The sequence below is a fragment of the Triturus cristatus genome, chromosome 3_1, assembly GCF_964204655.1.
Source record: "Triturus cristatus chromosome 3_1, aTriCri1.1, whole genome shotgun sequence".
NCBI classification, from domain to species: Eukaryota; Metazoa; Chordata; class Amphibia; order Caudata; family Salamandridae; genus Triturus; species Triturus cristatus.
Genome location: NC_140583.1, coordinates 238,025,425 through 238,045,300, shown reverse-complemented (window position 1 = coordinate 238,045,300; position 19,876 = coordinate 238,025,425). Strand labels below are relative to the sequence as shown.

At 46.3% G+C, this 19,876-nt stretch overlaps 1 protein-coding gene across 1 annotated transcript in view; it reads left to right on the top strand.

Moving 5' to 3' along the window:
- Positions 1 to 19,876, top strand: part of OTUD7A (OTU deubiquitinase 7A) — a 1,294,251-nt gene that overhangs the window by 967,165 nt on the left and 307,210 nt on the right. The gene's annotated exons all lie outside the window — the stretch shown is intronic.

Genomic DNA, 19,876 nt, shown 5'->3' with positions numbered 1-19,876 from the left:
GTAAATTTGAATTGAATCTGTGTTGTTCTTGCATATATTTTAACATTCAAATTATTCCACACAATGGATTTCGTTTACCAAAATGCAAGAGGTAGCACAAGAGAAATCATGCACTCTTTCCACAATGAAGATGATTTTACTCCAAGATACTCTGAAATGGCACCCATTCACTCTATAACTTTCTAAAAGCGTGTCCATTCAACTGTCTTCAATACTCTGACATGATCCTGCTTTATTGTGTCTAAAAGCATGTGCCTTCACCTGTCTTCAATACCCTTTTATGATCCGACCATATTGTGTTTTAGACCTTGATCAATTACTAGACATTTCTATCCTTTCATTCTGCCTTACAGTTCTCAAATATGCATGAAAATTAAACACATATAACATTAAACATATATGGGAAAGTTCCTCTTCTTTTTGCACACCCCATTTTTCTTTTATTGACTACTATTGCTGGGTTTTTAACTCTACAAACTAGGTGACTGATATCCAGGCCATAGTTTATATATTCTGACCCTTAGATATGGTATCATGTCTAACGCCTAATTGGCCTTCTTAACATTCCAGTAAGGCCATTGTATGTAGCGTAGAAAACACACCAATGGCATGGAAAGTTAAATGCCACCTATTGATTGCAGCACATGTTCTGCCATCCACTGGCCTGAAAAAATATGGCTTCAATTCTACTTTTACATTTGAAATAGGTTACCCCAGAGTAGGCCTGTTACTCCGCAAGTTAAGGTGCCTAGTAGGAGTGACTAGCCCCAAAAGTAATTTTCATAGTTAAGGGCTGTACCTATTCTCTGACAAAAAAACAAAGTTCAGAATAAAATAATAAGGCTAATATTTCTCACAGTGAGAAGCTAGCAGGATAATTCAAACACTATTTTAATGTTTAGTAAAAATACAATTTATTGGTGAAGCCTAATTTTTAATAAATATATAGGAAAGTGATTTTTTAAAATTTAGACTTTGCCTGCTTGAACCTCTAGTTGGGTAATTAGCATTAGCCTGCTAGTTAGTAACTGGTCTATCAGTGATGGGTGTGAGGTATGTGCCACTTTTGAGCCCAGTAAAGGCAGCTGCAGAGTCTTAAGGAACTTCATTAACTCGAAAGGCACCGGGGTAAGGCCTGCCCAATTGTAGTTAAGTGTAAAAGGAGACCTGGGTAAGAGAGCCTATGGAATGCTGGCCTCTCTGTAGACAGCTTTGCACCAGCTCTTTGGGGAAGAGAGTTGGTTCTCAATATAATTTAGTGTACCAGAGGAGGAGAGGACTGCTTATTTCCCTAAACACAATCCTGTCTTGCACACAAGCCTCCTCCAAGGGCAGAAAGGCTGTGCCATCTTGGATTTTGTCATAATAGTGCATTGTGGGATAGTTTCAGTAAGGTAAATAGGATGTGCTCTGGAAGTCCGAAGGTTTACCCTCGGGAACTTTTTCCTTATTGGTTAGGGAGTGTCCTGGCATCACCCCACCCACTAGCTAGTGAATCCTACAAAAGTGGCACCTTACCCACAGCTCATCAGAACATTTTCCTGACATACAGAAGAACAGAAAAGGAGTGGACCTGCTGTGGGAGACATGTAGAGATGTGAAGGCCTGGGCCTGTTCCCACTCAGGAGAATGGCGAGGGATAAATTATTTTCTTTTTATTAAACAGTTGTCTGCAGGCCGGACCGTCTCCGCTGCCTCTCGGTGCTTTTCGGCTGCTCGGTTGACAGCAGGAAACAGGAACCAGGAAGAACACAGGCTCCCGTAGCCAATCACGATGCTGCCTTATAGCAGTGTTGTGACTGGATGGAGCACCGTGGTTCGGCGCTCAGAAAGAGACTGGGAAGCTGTGCATTTCTCCACCCAAGCTGTGCAAAACAGCCGGTGGAGAACATGACAGTTTGGCCGGGCCATGACAGCCGGCCCAACCATCATGCACACTTAGAGTGTGCTCGCCAGTCCTCCCCGTCCCCTGATCTGGCCAGCCCAGCCCCAACCGCCTGCACTTAAGCAGTAACAGAAAACTGAAATTATAATAATATTGGTTATTATTATTTTAGTTTTCCTTTTTAAACTGCTCACAGAGCAGTAGGGCGATGCTTCTTTGCCTTAGCAGAGGAGCCACCGCTGATTTTAAAAAGGCTACGTCTGAACAGAGAAATCTTGACAGTGTGGAGGTGTGAAACATATTGGCCTGATGAGAGGTCTTCAATGCCTGTGAAATTTGAATTTCTCTTCCTTGGTGTTTTTCCTGCCAAAACCAATAGCTTCAATAGGACCTAGTCTGATAGCTATCCTGTCTTGAGAGCACTACAACCTGCAACTTTGCTCCACAGGACGATTTCAGAGACTCAGGGGGTAATTACGATAGCGGGTGGATGTACCCTATAGGAAACCGGGACTGCCCAACAGACTCTCGGCAGTCTCGACATGGGCATTATGATGCGACCGCTACCATGGTTGTCGCAATGCCTATCTTTTGTATTGCGGCGGTTGCTGCTGGCTGCAGCACACGCTGCAATACAAAAAAGGGGTCACTTGACATATCCCTGCACTACGTGGCAGGCAATGTGCGGTGCCTGCCACATGATGCAGGGAAATGTAGGGGGGCACCACAGGTGTCCCCCAGTGCCCACATCGGAGGGCCAGGGGGGAAGAGGGGACTGCTGCAGGCCCCCAATGTCCATTTCCGCCAGCCTTTCCATGGCGGTGAACTACCATGAAAAGGCTGACGTGGAGGTACATCGTAACCGCTATGGCGGTGCCTGCTAGGCACCACCACCATTGCAAGGATTGCAGGCCCTCCTCCACACCGGCAGGCTCAAGGAACCTGTCGGATTTGTGACGGTCGATGTTTCCGACTGCCATCACACCGTCCACCATCTTAATATGGCAGGCAGTGAAGGTGGTACCGATGGCGGAATCACCAGAATACAAGATTGGGTGGATCCAAATATTATTTTAGCTGAAGTACAGTATAGATTCAGAGCATGTTTAAGTACAGTACAGCAATGCTCAAATTTTCATCTATTGTATAGTAAATATGAATTTGCTAAGTGGGGCTCTTTGCATTTGGCCTTTATGACTGTGAATAAATTGTGGGACATTTTAGAATTAATGAGTGTGGATAATGAAACAATCATTTTTTTGCACAGGCTACATAGAAAGTGTAAGATTGTCCAGAAATGTGAGTAAATGAGAGTTTTAGTCTAGCCTGAGGTAAATGCCAGGGATGTATTCTTGCTCCCCCTTCTCTTTGTTTTATATACAAATGGATTGCTGAATCAATTAACGGGGGCTGCGATGAATACACATGTACTGAGGAATAAGTCTTTATCTGTATTATTATAGTCAGGTGATGCTGTGGTCATGAACTGTGTATGGACTGAGAACCTGATTGATTTCTAAGATTTATTAATGGATTCTTGTGTTTAATTCATCCAACCCCTTTTTCTTAAGAAAGGGTTCAACGGGTTGATAACATGTATGAAGAAGAATGTGTTGTCCCATGCTCCATCATTTAACTATCTAGGGATTCCTTTCACTACAAATAATTCATGGCCCCATGTACTGAAGCCCAGTAGACGTAGTTTTGTGGTGCCCACAGGAGGAGTTTTACATTTTGCAAGTTGGTTTGGGAATAAACCCATTAAACGCATGACAACTATATACAGTAGTAAATGTGTTTCTATTGTTACATATCTTGCCAGTGTTTGGGGTTATGTGGAAATGACTACTTTGCAGGCAGAATCATTTTGCAGACATTTCCTGGATTTTCCCATAGCAAGTAACACTTTATATCTCAAAAATATCTTAATAAAATGTACTAGGAGAAACTTCTGTTAGGCCTAGTCAAAATTTAAATTACAGTGGCGTAATTCATGTTATTTAGTAAATTTGGCATTATGCTAGATATGTAAAGTTCCCAAAATTCATACAATCATGCCATGGTGTGTAATTACATGCCATGGTGTGTAGTTATGTTTCATCCACAGTAAAAATGTGGCAAAATATTATGCGGGGATGCATTTCACGCTACAATATAGCACAAAATAATGGATTTGTGTTTTGCATAATTACGTATAATTTAGCATAATTTTGCTGTAATTTTGCACAATTATGCAAAATCAAATTAATCAAAAGCAGATTTCAGGACATTCACAGACCCTTAATATCTATGTAGACTAACTCCAACACAACTTAAATCCAGAAATCCTATTGAATTCCCTAAAATTAGAGGCAAAATATTCCTGGTTGGGTCATGCAAAAAATATTTCAAAGAGTTAGGCTGTCTGAAACTGTTCAATCTCCCTCAAAATATAAGTAAGGTGTGTAAACTGTGATTACAGAAGGGGGATCTCTAAGAGGCAATGATTTCTCAAAGAAAGCATGGAGCTGAGAAAAAACACAGAGCATTTACTCTTTTGAAACCCAATCCAGGACAGGAACCAGATTTTAACTTTATCCCTAATGACACGGGTTAGAGCAGGACTAGTTAGCATTGACATCTCCTTAAGGTTGCGACGTGAAAAATGTAATAACTACAAAGTGGCTTTTTTTGGGTTGCATGACAGAGGCACACATGGCTAAATCACGTGTGCCTCTACTACACAGCCCCAACAAGGAATACGTCTGAACAATGCATTCCTTTACCACGCATTCCTTTACCACGCAATTTCTTGATAAAGACATGACTGGTATAGTGATGTGTGGTAAAGATCACCACCCAACCCCCTACCCTGAGCCCTAAAAACTATCCTGACCACCGAGCCTTAAAAACGACCCGCCTCCCCCCAGCGCTAATCACTATCCCGACCCGAGCCCTAAGAACTACCCTGACCCGCCCTAAGCACTACCCCGACCCCTAAACACTACCCAACCCTCCCTTGAGCTCTAAACACTACCAAACCCCCCTGAGCCGTAACCACTACCCCGACCCCAGAGCCATAAACACTACCCGACCCCCTCTGAGCCCTAAAAACTATCCAGACCCTTAAAAACTAACCCTGCGTCCCCAAACCCCAGCCCCACCCCCACTTACCTCACCACGCCTCTCCCGATACTTCCTTTTCCTGTTCCCATCCACCCCAGCATCTAGACAGCGCCCTGCCTTAATCACTCATATGCGTGGTTAAGGTATATGCGTGGTTAAGGCATGCATTATTGAGCTTGCGGTGAAATGGCACATGTGGCTCTGCCTGCGTTGTAAAGGCCATTTCCCCTTTTTTCATTTCTGCCGGTGTTACCCTACTCCATGTTTATTTTACTGTAGGCCGATTTTTAAATGCAGATGTACAATCAAGCAACATTTTTTATATCTAATCTATGATTGAGTAATTCTTTTTTTATTTTGTTGCTGTATTAGCTGATTTTAATTGTTTTTTTTCACCAAAATGAACTATTTATTGTCTGATTGACATTAACACTAGTGTTACCTTTACTCCCCTACTCCAGAATCTAATAAATGCACATTCTGAAAACAAACCCAATGTTAACTTCCACAACTTCATCACTCTCTATGAACTTGATCTCTTCTTGATAGCCAAGATCTGGCTCACCATTACTTTATCGCCCACCTACAGTGAACTCACCCCAGATGGTTTCTGGATCACTATATTTCCTTCTCACATTGTAATTTGAATACCTTTCCGCATACCTTGCATATTAACCAACACACTCCATCACTTTCCATCTAATTCCCTTCTGTCCTCCACAAACGATTTATTGGTACAGTCTAATCCTTCTTCCACATCACATCTTCCATATCCATCTCCAATGCTAACAACATCTGTTAGTAAAGTAGTAACACCCCATTACCAAACCTCTGAGAGATCCTTTACTTGGACTTGTTGTGCCACTCAAGCTTATCTTCCAAGAAAATTGTCACACCAACAACCTATTGAACAACCTAAACTAAATCCTCTCACTACCCCTGACTCTATCCAGTCCGGATTTGACTGCTGCTTTCTTCGATTTCACATCTCATCTGTCGTCAAAAAGGAAAGCTCATTGTTGGGTATGATTGGTTGAACTCCCCGGACGCCCTTCGTTGGGATCTTGGTAGCTGCTCAGCCGCGACAGGTACTCCTTGTTTTTGGAAGTATTGGGGTGGGGAAGGGAGGAAAGTTTGCTTATGTTTTGTTTTTGACACCGACCACACACTAGGGCCACATTCTACCGCTGTAAACTTAACCATAATAATAAATGTTTTAGTGACTGATGGCACCCTTAGTCCTCTACCAGGAGAGCTGAACATAATCTCATGGAATGTCAGGGGGTTACTTAATAAGATTAAAAGGAAGACGGTCCTACAACTGGCTAAACGGTGTGAGGTTGACGTCCTTCTATTACAGGAGACCCATCTTTTAGGAAACAAAACCCCGTGCCTCACCAGAAGGGGGTTCACTACAGTATATCATTCTGTTTTCACACGAGGCTCCCGCGGCACAGCGGTCTTGATACATCGCCACATGCCTTATACGGTTTCTAAACATTGGTTAGATCCTGGGGGTCGGTACACCATTATTACTGGTACTCTGGCCGGAGAATAACTGACCATAGGCAGTATTTATGCTCCACCCCTTTGGGACAATCATTTATTGAATAAAATCACACAGATATGAAGAGATCTTCCTGAGGGACTATCTATGTTAAGTGCGGATTGGAATGATATCATGACACCTAGATTGTTGGCGGGCATCCGGACAGGAGCCTCACACAAGTAAATCCAAACTCAAACTCTTAGCCTCCACCTTGGGGTGGTCATATCCATGACGCACCCACCACCCAGCTGAAAAGGGCTTTACATACACCTCAGCAGTATACAACACGCTGTCACGCCTTGATTATATTTTTGTCCCCCATAGCTACATACATAGAATCGCCTACTGTTCCATTTTAGCTAGAGATTGTCAGGTCACTCCTCAATGCAGCTTAAGATAAGCTTGAAATCACAACAATCCCTATACAGATGGCGAATGGCGCCCTTGGATCTTAAAGACCCAGCTTACCAAGAAGTCCTTCGGCAAGCCATTACCGAGTATTTGTCGATTAACATTAAAACTGCCTCGTCGAAGATTACTACATAGGAGGCCCTCAAGCCTACGATTCGCAGGGTCGACATCAGCTTTCGGACAGGCAAAAAGCGCAAACATCTAATCCAAATTGTAGCTCTAGAAGACCACCAACGATTGCTTGAAACAAAAGTAGCAAAAGGGACTGGCCTCGAAACACAACAAAACTTACTTCAGACACAGCAACAAATACACCAACTCCTTACTAATGAGGCCCAAGATATCTGGCTTGCGACACAACACAGAATTTACCAGTGGGGAGATAATTCTTGTAAAATGTTCCACTGTCTATATTCGGCCAAGACAGCCCCTGTACCACTACCGGCGATGCGAGATGCGGAGGGAACGTTATGTACCTCCCCAAAGACGATAGCCCAGGCCTTTGCTGCATTTTATTCATCTCTATATCAGCAGAAAGAATATATCTCAGGCCCTCTTATCGACAAATTCCTAGTCGATATTCCCCCTCATAAAATTTCAGATCAAACACAGGACTTATTAGATGCCCCCATAATCTTAGATGAGATCGGAGCTGCCCTGACCAACATCCACCCTGGCAAGTCACTGGGACCCAACGGCTTCCCCAGTGACTTTTTACGCCCACATATGACAACATTGGGCCCACACTTGCTTGTGGCACTACATGAGGCACTTGAGCAATATATACTACCCACAGATTGGCGCCATGCCGAACTTGTGGTGTTTCTAACGCCCGGCCGCCCCCCCGGACGATCCATTCTCATATCGCCCCATCTCCTTGCTTAACTTTGAACCTAAGCTCCTGGGTAAGGTCTTGGCCGATTGTCTCCGTACACACATTCATTCATCCGGACCAATATGGCTTTATACCACAGCGATCTACCCGGCATTACATCAGACGGGTTCAATAATGCCCTGGCTAGGGCCCAGGAGCGGGCCCGGCCGGCAGCGGTCTTAATGGCTGATATTGATAAAGCATTTGGGGGCCTATGCATCAACAATGCCATTTGCGATTCCTTATTAGCGAAAAATAAGGAATCGCTAATAAGGAATAGCAAAAGGCTATGCATGTAGGAATCGCTATTCAAATAGCGATTCCTTAATATTCCTTATTACCGAATCGGTAATACCGAATCGGTAATAAGGAATACCTACCCATTCATTCCTATGGGCTTGGAGGCCCATAGGAATGAATGTAAAGCCAGTCTGTATTAGCGATTCGGTATTACCGAATCGCTAATAGCGGGAGCACTTTCAAGGGTGCCAGGGTGTCAAAAGGACACCCTGTTGCACCCCTGAAAATGATATGTGCACATATGTTGCACACACACATGCTCTAAGGGCATGTGTGTGCGCAACATGAAACTTTGAAAAATGCACAAAAGTGCATTTTTCAAAGTTTTTGCAAATTACCATGCAGTTCATCTTCATGGTAATTTGCTCCCCCTATTAGCGAAATCGCTAATTTTTTTAACTTTGATGCATTGCATTTAAGGAATCTCACTTTGGGATTCCTTAAATGCAATCGCTATTTAAGGAATCGCTATTTAAGGAATCCCTATTTAAGGAATCGCTATTTAAGGAATCCCTATTTAAGGAATCGCTATTTAAGGATTCCTTAAATAGCGATTTCTGCTTTTGGGTTGATGCATTGGGATTGGGTATTTTTTACTTAATACCGGGAGCTATTACCGAATCGGTATTTTACCGACTGGATTTTGGGTTGATGCATGAGGCTGTTGATTTTTTTAACCTGGAGGTACCTTTTTGAACTCCTACAGGCCATGAATTTTGGTCCCGGTCTTTCAGCGTCCGTTCTGCTATTATATACCGACCTCTCAGCCTCAGTGCGGGTGGCTTGAAACAGATCCTCCCCCTTTCCCATTCATAGGGGCACACAGCAGGGCTGTCCCTTATCCCCCCTGTTATTTGCCCTGGCCATAGAGCCCTTGGCCGTCTGGGTGAGAAAGGATCCGCTGATTCGGGTGTTTGAATGGTCACAGGAATACGCCAATAGAATCGTACTATATGCCGATTACGTCTTATTCATTATGACGGACCCTTAGTTCTCCGGTCCTCGTATCCTTCAGATCGTTTGGGTGTTTGGGGAGAAGTCCGGCTTGGGTGCCAACCCCACTAAATCTATACTGAATCCTGTGTGCGGTGACCAGGGATGCGGACCAGAGTTCCATCCCCTGGAAGGTCGATAATTGAAGGGAGACCTAAGAGCACATAAGATCCGACAAATCTATCAAACTCTGACTACACATACACAAAATATGCTACATAAGACCAGAGAGGCCTGGGAGACCGATATCTCCACAATAACTGATGATGACTGGGCCGAGGCCCTGACCAGTCCCTGAAACGCGGCGATCTCCACGCGATATAATCTCATTCAGTTCAAATATCTCCACCGAGCATACTATTCTCAACTCCGTTTGTGGAAAATGGGGGTTATTTAGTCCCCTCATTGTCTCCGTTGCGGAGAGGCTGAGGGTTCCTTTCTACATGCGGTCTAGAGCTGTGGAGTGTTGCAGCCATTTTGGTGTGGGATCGTGTCCTGCCTGGGTGAGGTTTTGGCCTGGACCATTCCACACGACCCCAAGTTATTATTACTCCATAGCACGGAAGACATTGGTGGAAATCTCCATAAACAGCATTTGCTGTTCCTTGGCCTAACTCTGGCTAAAAGGGACATTGCCCAGATGTGGAAGGCGGCGACTCTGCCGAGCATCGGAAATTGGAAAAAAGAAATGGAATAAATGTATGGGTGCTGAAATCACAGTCTTCTTGGCATGGGGTTGCCCACAAAAACATGGAAACATTTTGTCCGGCTGGGCGACATACCAAGGAACTGAACTACCTCCGATATTACACCCCGAACACTTATAGATCCTCCTGCATAATACACGATTCACTAGTGAATCGTAGATTGATAATTTCAAGTTTTGCCTCACGAACATCAAACTGCAAGCGGTGGTGTGTACTTGGTGGGATCTGGTGTCATTGTTTAGTTCACAGGCCAGATGTTCAACTGGCTGAATTGTTATTGATATTTCAAAAGTGGTACATTCTGCATCGATTGTCATATATGTGGCCTACACTGAGCCCTGATTTATCTGTACCGTCAAAACTGCCGTGATATTTCTTGGAGGCGGCTGGGATTACTTGGACCTCTGCTCTCCTCTTTTGCATTTCTCCACGACTCGCGGCCCCCGCTTCGCGGGAGCGGCTCGAGGTACTGGGATTTTGTTGTTTGCTCCCGGGGTGACAGCGGCGATTGGTTCCTGCGCCGTCTGCCGTGACTCCAATCCACCGAGGGGCTGCTGCTGGACAACTGACTTTTGGGTGTGCTCGGGACTGCGAGGACCAGGGTGCTGAGCGAGATGCAGAACAGCCGCACCTGGTCCTCTTCCCGACTCCTCCCCCTTTACCTTTAACTGCTGGTGCAGCCTTCGCCTTGCGGGTTCTGCCGTGATATTTCTTGGAGGCGGCTGGGATTACTTGGACCGCTGCTCTCCTCTTTTGCATTTCTCCACGACTCGCGGCCCCCGCTTCGCGGGAGCCGCTCGAGGTACTGGGATTTTGTTGTTTGCTCCCGGGGTGACAGCGGCGATTGGTTCCTGCGCCGTCTGCCGTGACTCCAATCCACCGAGGGGCTGCTGCTGGACAACTAACTTTTGGGTGTGCTCGGGACTGCGAGGACCAGGGTGCTGAGCGAGACGCAGAACAGCCGCACCTGGTCCTCTTCCCGACTCCTCCCCCTTTACCTTTAACTGCTGGTGCAGCCTTCGCCTTGCGGGTTCTGCCGTGATATTTCTTGGAGGCGGCTGGGATTACTTGGACCTCTGCTCTCCTCTTTTGCATTTCTCCACGACTCGCGGCCCCCGCTTCGCGGGCGCCGCTCGAGGTACTGGGATTTTGTTGTTGCTCCCGGGGTGACAGCGGCGATTGGTTCCTGCGCCGTCTGCCGTGACTCCAATCCACCGAGGGGCTGCTGCTGGACAACTGACTTTTGGGTGTGCTCGGGACTGCGAGGACCAGGGTGCTGAGCGAGACGCAGAACAGCCGCACCTGGTCCTCTTCCCGACTCCTCCCCCTTTACCTTTAACTGCTGGTGCAGCCTTCGCCTTGCGGGTTCTGCCGTGATATTTCTTGGAGGCGGCTGGAATTACTTGGACCTCTGCTCTCCTCTTTTGCATTTCTCCACGACTCGCGGCCCCCGCTTCGCGGGAGCCGCTCGAGGTACTGGGATTTTGTTGTTTGCTCCCGGGGTGACAGCGGCGATTGGTTCCTGCGCCGTCTGCCGTGACTCCAATCCACCGAGGGGCTGCTGCTGGACAACTGACTTTTGGGTGTGCTCGGGACTGCGAGGACCAGGGTGCTGAGCGAGACGCAGAACAGCCGCACCTGGTCCTCTTCCCGACTCCTCCCCCTTTACCTTTAACTGCTGGTGCAGCCTTCGCCTTGCGGGTTCTGCCGTGATATTTCTTGGAGGCGGCTGGGATTACTTGGACCTCTGCTCTCCTCTTTTGCATTTCTCCACGACTCGCGGCCCCCGCTTCGCGGGAGCCGCTCGAGGTACTGGGATTTTGTTGTTTGCTCCCGGGGTGACAGCGGCGATTGGTTCCTGCGCCGTCTGCCGTGACTCCAATCCACCGAGGGGCTGCTGCTGGACAACTGACTTTTGGGTGTGCTCGGGACTGCGAGGACCAGGGTGCTGAGCGAGACGCAGAACAGCCGCACCTGGTCCTCTTCCCGACTCCTCCCCCTTTACCTTTAACTGCTGGTGCAGCCTTCGCCTTGCGGGTTCTGCCGTGATATTTCTTGGAGGCGGCTGGGATTACTTGGACCTCTGCTCTCCTCTTTTGCATTTCTCCACGACTCGCGGCCCCCGCTTCGCGGGAGCCGCTCGAGGTACTGGGATTTTGTTGTTTGCTCCCGGGGTGACAGCGGCGATTGGTTCCTGCGCCGTCTGCCGTGACTCCAATCCACCGAGGGGCTGCTGCTGGACAACTGACTTTTGGGTGTGCTCGGGACTGCGAGGACCAGGGTGCTGAGCGAGACGCAGAACAGCCGCACCTGGTCCTCTTCCCGACTCCTCCCCCAATTCCACGTCGCCACACCTTAAAATTGGCCCGACGCCCATACGCGCTAGCGGGACGCGCGCGGGTCTTAGCACGGGGCTAAGACCGGGCAAAGAGCGGGCCCTCTGAGGCCCTCAGAGACACGAGGAGACCGGACCGGGGGAATCCCCTTCATTTCCCAGCAAACGTGAGTTGTGTGTGCGATAATTGTAGCATTTACCATGGCCGAGACTGTACCTACCAACGCTCCCACAACTAATGGTGCCCCAACCAAAGGTACACTGGTCGACTATTTCAAAAAGGTTGCTGCGGCTACGGACAAGGAGACCACGCTCGCTGAACGAAGGGCTGAGCGACGTCGCTCTATAGAGTGTATTAAAAGTAGGATACCATTGGATAATATGTCTCCTCCGACTCCCATTGTGCTAAGTTCTCCTACTCTTACGCAGGAGGCATTAGCTATTGATAATGTTCCTGTGCTGCTTAGAGCCATTGATCCTACATCTGACAAACTTAACTGTTCGCTTGGTTCCACTGATCTGCTCCCTTCTAGTATTTTTATTAAGGAAACTGATATTGTTACCATTCCCTCTCAACCTAAGGCTAAGGCCCCTAAGAAGAAGGTGGGGAGGGTGGTGGTGCCCAAAGCTCCAAGGTCCCCTCCCTCTAAAAGAAGAAAGAGGCTAGGTGATTTGCCAAAAGATAAGATTCATCATTCTGACTTTGGCAAAGGACCCACTCAAACTCCAGTAACAACATCTCTGACAAAGGTTCCATCCACGTTACCAATAATACACGCCATGGCCACAATATCTCCTACCTTTTTGGCATCCCCCCCTTCTGATCTGACTTGTCCTCCGTTGCCCCTACCCAATGTAGGTCCGACGCCACCATATCTTGAGGGCATCGAGCAATTGTTAAGGTCTTTTGTCCTACCCATTATCGAAAGATTAAAAAATATAGAGCAACGCCTAGGGGATCTAGAATCTTCAATTATAAAACATCCGAGGGCACGCAAAGATCCTGTTCAACCAGTTCTGCCCCCCCCTGTGGTACCAGCTTTACCTCCTATCTACACCAGGAAAAACGACACGGGTAGTCCTAATTGCCAGTATATGGCCAAGCCCTCTCACATCATAGCCCATCAATGCCATGGACAAAGCGATGCGGGCGAACTGATAAAGGAAGCAACGGACCCTATCATAGAAACAATTTCAAATGAGAGGGGCGGGAATCAGCATTTAGCTAGGGTAAGAGACCGACCTAGCCACCAAGTCGATCTACCTCCAGAGGCGGTCCCATATGTGGTAGTGCTCACAGAAGTCCCGCCTCTGGAAAAGGGCAAAACTGAAGGCTTCTATAAACTCAAAAATAAAACCATGCACTGGCTTATGTCAAACAGACCCCTCCCTTTTAACATCAATGGGGAGATATTACATGTCCGGAGACTTCCTTGGTTAGGGCGTAGAAGCAAGGACCTCGAAGGGGATGTAATTATTATTAACTTTAGAGACCCCAGAGCAGTCAATTACATCTTAAACTACCCCTTGGGTAACACCTGTGGGTCCATAAATCCCCGTGAATTGACATACTTCTACCCAAGACCTTTAGTCTCTTATAATGTATATCCCAGGGCCCTAGTACAAATGTCGACACACCCCCGCACATTTTCTGCAATCTCTGTTCCCCCTGCTAAATACTGTAATACCTATCCATCCACCTCTGCGGCTCATGGAAATGCATCAGAATGGGTTACGGTGCCCCCTGGGAGTCACAGATATGGCCCAAGGAAGGTGAACCATAGGCCACCATTTACTCCCCTTGAAGTCGCAAATAGATTCGGGGCCTTATCAGGAGTCGATGATTGCGACTGACATAGGAGTTTTCCCGACCATGGGCCTAGCACCTTGGTATACCAGGCTGAGGACACGGATCTGATTCTTCAATTGCAGATTTCTTGCCCACAATATCCCACCACTCCTGGGCTACCTCTGCCCCTACCTGAGACTCATACAGCACCCCATGAATACGCTCCCGCGGTCGCAGATGAAACAGCTATAAATCCCTACCGCCCCGCACATAGGGCGGAGAGGGTAAAGGCGCAGGGTGGTGGTTTGTCAAGACAGATCAATCTGACACAGGGTTCCTTATCTAAGGTACGAGATGATGCAGGGGTTTGTGCCCTTTTAAGGCCGGTAGAAAGCACTCTGTATGAGATTGCAGCGACCGCAGATAGGGCTTTGAGGTCATTGGAAATACTATCATGGAACGTGGCTGGGCTGCCTAACAAGTTGGATAGTAGTGAATGGGAAACTTTTATCAAAGAATATGATATATGCATGTTCCAAGAGACGTGGGCCAGAGAAAACCATTGTTACCCTGGGTTTGCAATTTTCAACGTCCCAGCCAGATGGGGAGGGAAGGGACGCCCATCTGGAGGTTTATCAATATGGATCGCTTGCCATCTAGGCTGTATGGCTGAGATGGTAGAAACAAATTCATCTGACATCCTGTGTGTGGTCTTGCGTTGGCCCACTGGGATGGGCCTGACCTTGGTAAATATATATTCCAGACCGGTCGGAGTTGCGGCCACCTCAAGGACAATGGAGGACTTAGTGACCTTTCTTGATTCTCTCACTGGTTCAGAAACACTCCTGGTTGGAGGTGATTTTAACATCCAGTTTGAACCATTCCCGATTTACCTAGATGGGCTTAGTAGTGAGGAGGATGATCTCTGGGAAATCCCAAGCATTGCAGGTCCGCCAGCTAGGTCATCATCACCCCTCCTACTGCAAGTTTTAACATTGACTCTGGCAAACTCACTTAGAGCATGCAACGGCAGGTTCCAAGGGGACATACCGTCGCAACCAACTTTTAACAGACTAGGCCAGGAGTCCCGGATAGATTATATAATGATCAAACTCCAGGATTGGAAACTGGTTCTAGATTTTAAAATAGCCCCCAGGTTAGACAGCGACCACAATGCCCTAATCCTTTCACTAGCCGCGGACGGATTTCTTAATGGCGCTGTTCTAGGAAACAGACTATCTGCCCCCAGTCTTACCTTATCCAGTAATAGGCGAAGAATAAGGTGGGACAAACTGCTAGAGAAACCGACTTGCATAAGGACCATATATGAGCTAGTGGCATCAGCCCTTGAAAAAGTGGAAAGACTCCTCCCTCAATTGTCCTCGCCAGATAGGTGCTTCCCCCTCGAGGACATTCACCAGACCCTTTGCGATAACCTTGCTGAGGTATTGAACCCTGTGGTCCGGGACAGGAAAGTGAGGAGAGAAAGAGCCTCATGGTTCAATGCCAGCTGCAGGGGAGCTAAGAAAGATCTCCTTCGAGCGTTTAAAAACAAGGAGGCCCCCTCGGTAATTAGGGAAAAGAGGGTTGCTTACAAGCTCCTCCTTGAAAACGCTAAAATCGACTGGGACTGGGAGAATTGGGCAGAAATAACAACTGCACTTAAAACCAGAGACTCAAGGAAATTCTGGCATATAATCAAACACGGCTCAGCCGAGCCTGTTATGGCTATAGAGGGCAATATTGCGCCCGAAGTTTGGGAGGAACATTTCTCATCGCTTTATAGTAGGGCTGGGCTAGACCAAATAGGAATCCAGGCCGGGACCCCAGTCGCCCTAATCATTGATAATCCCTCTGAGATGGAAGATTTTAACTTGGAGGAACTGGAAATGGCAATCACTCGCCTTTCCACAGGGAAAGCGCCAGGTCTTGACAAGCTCCCAGGTGATCTCCTAAAGCATGAGGTTGGAATTTGGGCACCATACCTCTTGGTATTGTTTTATGCCATCATCCATGGGATGGCGGTCCCTCCAACTTGGCTCGGGGCGGAGATAGTGCCCATTTTTAAAAGGGTCTCACCTCTGCTCCCTGCTAATTACAGACCGATCAGTTTGATAGACGTCCCACAGAAGCTTTTCGCGAGGCTTCTGTTGGATCGTTTCTTGGACTGGATCGAAGAGAGGGATATCCTGAGCCCCTTTCAGGCTGGGTTTCGTCAGAAGACCTCCACCATAGACCAGGTCTTTAGGCTGTCCCTTTTACACTGGAAAACAATACAGCTGGAGGGTGGCAGTCTCTATACTGTATTTGTGGACTTAAGGGCAGCCTTTGACCTGGTTCCACGCGGTAAGCTCTGGGAAGTGTTGGCGAATGTTGGGGTGCCAGCTGATCTTTTGACCATGATCATCCGCCTCCACACAAACACCTATGCTCGTGTGAGGTGTGGTAGACAGGGTGCTCTGTCAAATAAGTTTCCTGTTGACAGAGGGGTAAGACAGGGGTGCGTACTCGCACCAACCCTGTTCTGCCTCTTTGTCAACGGTGTTATTGATCACCTCAACGGGGTCCCCAATTCGGATGTCCCGAAGCTGGCGGGAAGGAGGGTCCCGGCAATCATGTTTGCGGATGATACCCTCCTTCTCTCCAAGTCGCCGATGGGAATCCAGCGTGTGTTGGACGGATTTGGGGACTTTTGTAGAGAGCATGGACTGGAGATAAATACTCTAAAGACTAAATTCATGGCCTTCAATCCGCCACCCAGGTTCCACCGCATCCCACGTATAGGGAACAACATACTTGAACGAGTTAACACCTTTGAATACCTTGGTGTTACCCTTAATGAGGAATTGGGGTGGGGTCCGCACCAGGAGAAAGTAAGGATGAAATTAGTGCAACATACCGGTGGAATACTAAGGATGATAGGGAAGAACAGGTCGACCCTCAAACCTATAGGCCCACCCCTCCATATTTATAGGGTGCAAGCCAGAGGAGCTGTCACATATGGTAGTGAATTATGGGGTCACAAAGTCTTGGATAGTTTGACAAAGGAGGAGAACAGATTCCTTAGGTGTCTAGTAGCTCTTCCTCCGAGTACACCCCTAGTGCCTCTAAGACTCGACCTAGGCATTAGACCCCTGGAAGAAGAGTTGGCACTTCGCCCCGTGATCTATTGGCGTAGATTGTGGGCGGTGCCTGAACTGATTCATTATAGACAGGGCTTGCAGGAAGTTCTTAGCTTTCCAAACTCGGGGAACATTGCCTGGCTTAAATTTGTAAGGAATAGTCTGGTGAGCCTAGGTCTAGATGCACTTTGGAACGACCCGCGGAACGCCTGTTCCAAGCTTCCTAAAAAAGGGCTAACCAAATTGTATTATGATTCCAAGGCTCCCTCACTTCGACCTTCAAATCTTTAGGGTCTTTAACACACCAATTCCTTTACATGAAGACTACTTACAGCTTTGAATTAACCCTTGACAATGTTTACCCTGTAATAATCAGGAAGCTTTATTTGCAATGGAGGCACGGGTCCTTGCCAATTCGTGCTTTCACTAGCCTTTGGTCTGTGTCGACACCCAGTATTTGCCCGGCATGCAGAGCAAGCGATGAAACTGAGCTGCACCTTATATTCTTCTGTCCGGGCTATACTGAGGCGCGCAGAAAATGGATCATTCCCGCTTGCAGGAATCTGGGTTTTACCAGGTGCCACGAAGCCTTTAGAATTCTTAAGAGTGAAATGGCGGTTCACATTGTGTTTGCGGTGGCCAAATTTCTGGGGGCTTTATGGCACAAACGGAAACGGTACTTAAAAATGTCACTATGATTCATTTTGCACTGTGTTAAAAGGCACATGATTCTATGTAACTAGCAGGTATCTAGCCGTGCGGCTGCAACAATTTTTAATCATTTTATGTATGGCTTTTAAATGTGCTTTTTATTCATTTTATGTACTTTTATGGAGATTCTCCGAAATAAAGTTTTTCTTGACTTGACTTGGCATAAAATTTGTTATGAAAAAAAAGGAAAGCTCATATATCAAAAGGCTACCTCCTGATCAACAAGAGATGTCCTCACATTATCTTCCATCAAAATCTTGGCCTCTGTTTCTCCTGACCCTAAACCTGTCTTGAACAATATTCTTTACAAACTAACATTCACTCTCCAGGACCTTGTTGACATCCAGACATCTATTCACAGCAAGAACACCAAAGAAAACTCAGATGCAGCAGAGGAAGCAAAGAGGAAGAAATATTAAGGGTGTAATAGGTTGTTCCCCCCAGATTATACAGAGTACACTACAAACCAAGAAAAATATATATTCTAATTCAGGAGGGTTTCATAGCACAGTCCTAATGCTACACTGAACAGGTAATGTCTTTTGGTTTAAAGGTTGGTATAAATATGAAACCTCACCTACATCATCGTTTATGTGTTCCCCCACTTTCACAAGATTAAAATCCATAATGAGTGGAATTAACCTATCTATCTTGCCAGGTAGTTGCCATGTTTCTGTCTAAACTTGATGCTTATAAAGATTGCAAGACTCTCATCAGGACTGTGACCCAAATGAAAAAGAGGCCCACAGTGCGTTGCATGCTCTTCTTAGCTATGTCAAACTCTTCCCTAACATGTAGTGAAGACAATGAAAAGCAAGCATTGTAAAGCCAATAGGTCTTGGCAAACTTGTGATTTTTTTTGCAAACGTGCAATAAGTATGTTTAAAAGGTATTTTTTAAAATATCAATAATCACAAAAATAAGTAAAAAAACAAGTAATGATATGAGAAATTAAAGAAGTGATTGACCTATCAGCACTGACACTGAAATGCATTACTTTTTAAGTGCATGTGCACATGTGAAATGAGCAAAATGCCATCGCTCACACTAAAGAGAGATAATAGCTGGAGTAGTTTGACCCATTGCCCCATGCTTTGGAGTGTGTTGGAGGAAGAAAAAGGTGAATGATGCTTGAACAAACCAATGAAAGAAGTGGTCTGAGCAATAGCCTCTAAAAGTACATATATGTATGTATTTGTATTTTTTTGCAGAAATCATAAGGCTAGCGAGACAGATAAAGCTGTCACCAGTCCTGACCTAACAGGACTAAGGCCTCACATATGAACACTTGTGGATGTATCTCTATTACCCTCATTATTGACAAAGCATGACGAAGTGTGGCCATGGTTAACTGCAACAAGTCTGACATTTGTTTTGAATGCCATTGCCCAGTTGACATTGCAAACCACACTGTACCAGCAAACTGGTCGTGTTGACCACACAATATGCAGGCTAGAAAGAAACGATGGGACACAAGTCAATATATACAGCATTGGGAGCCACGATCTACACGTTATTGCACTCACCTAACCTGATACTTTCTCATGTGTCGTAGGCTGTGAATAAGCTACATCTGATCTGTAGGTATTAGGAATAGCAACCAATAGTCCAACAAACACAGCAATTCAATAAAAGGAGGAACAGTCTTTTTTTCATATCTATGTGCCTGGTTGTGTTGGCAGGTATGCGTCTGAACAAAGCATTTTGAGCCTTACGGCACTCGTTTGTGTGTCAGTGGTCACAACATTGTGGGCTAGTATCTCGATGGCGTAGCATGTTCACATTATTTCACTTAAAGTTTTGTGGCCTGGGTCGGAATCTGGCTCAAGCCACTATAAACTCTTTTGCCATTCTTCTAACAAACCCAAGAATTACTTCTGATCCTAGATTATATATTACTTCTTCTCAAATAATGCTGTCAGTTCGGCCTGAAATAAAATTCCTTATTGTGTATGAGTTCTTCAAACTTTGTCCCACCTTTGGTTGTGTTTTTCACTTTCACAGCTACTACCCCCGGTTAGATGCCTCTCTACTCTTTTATTCATTTATGGATGAGTAGGCACACTCTTTTTTCTTTGAATTACTCCCATGTCAT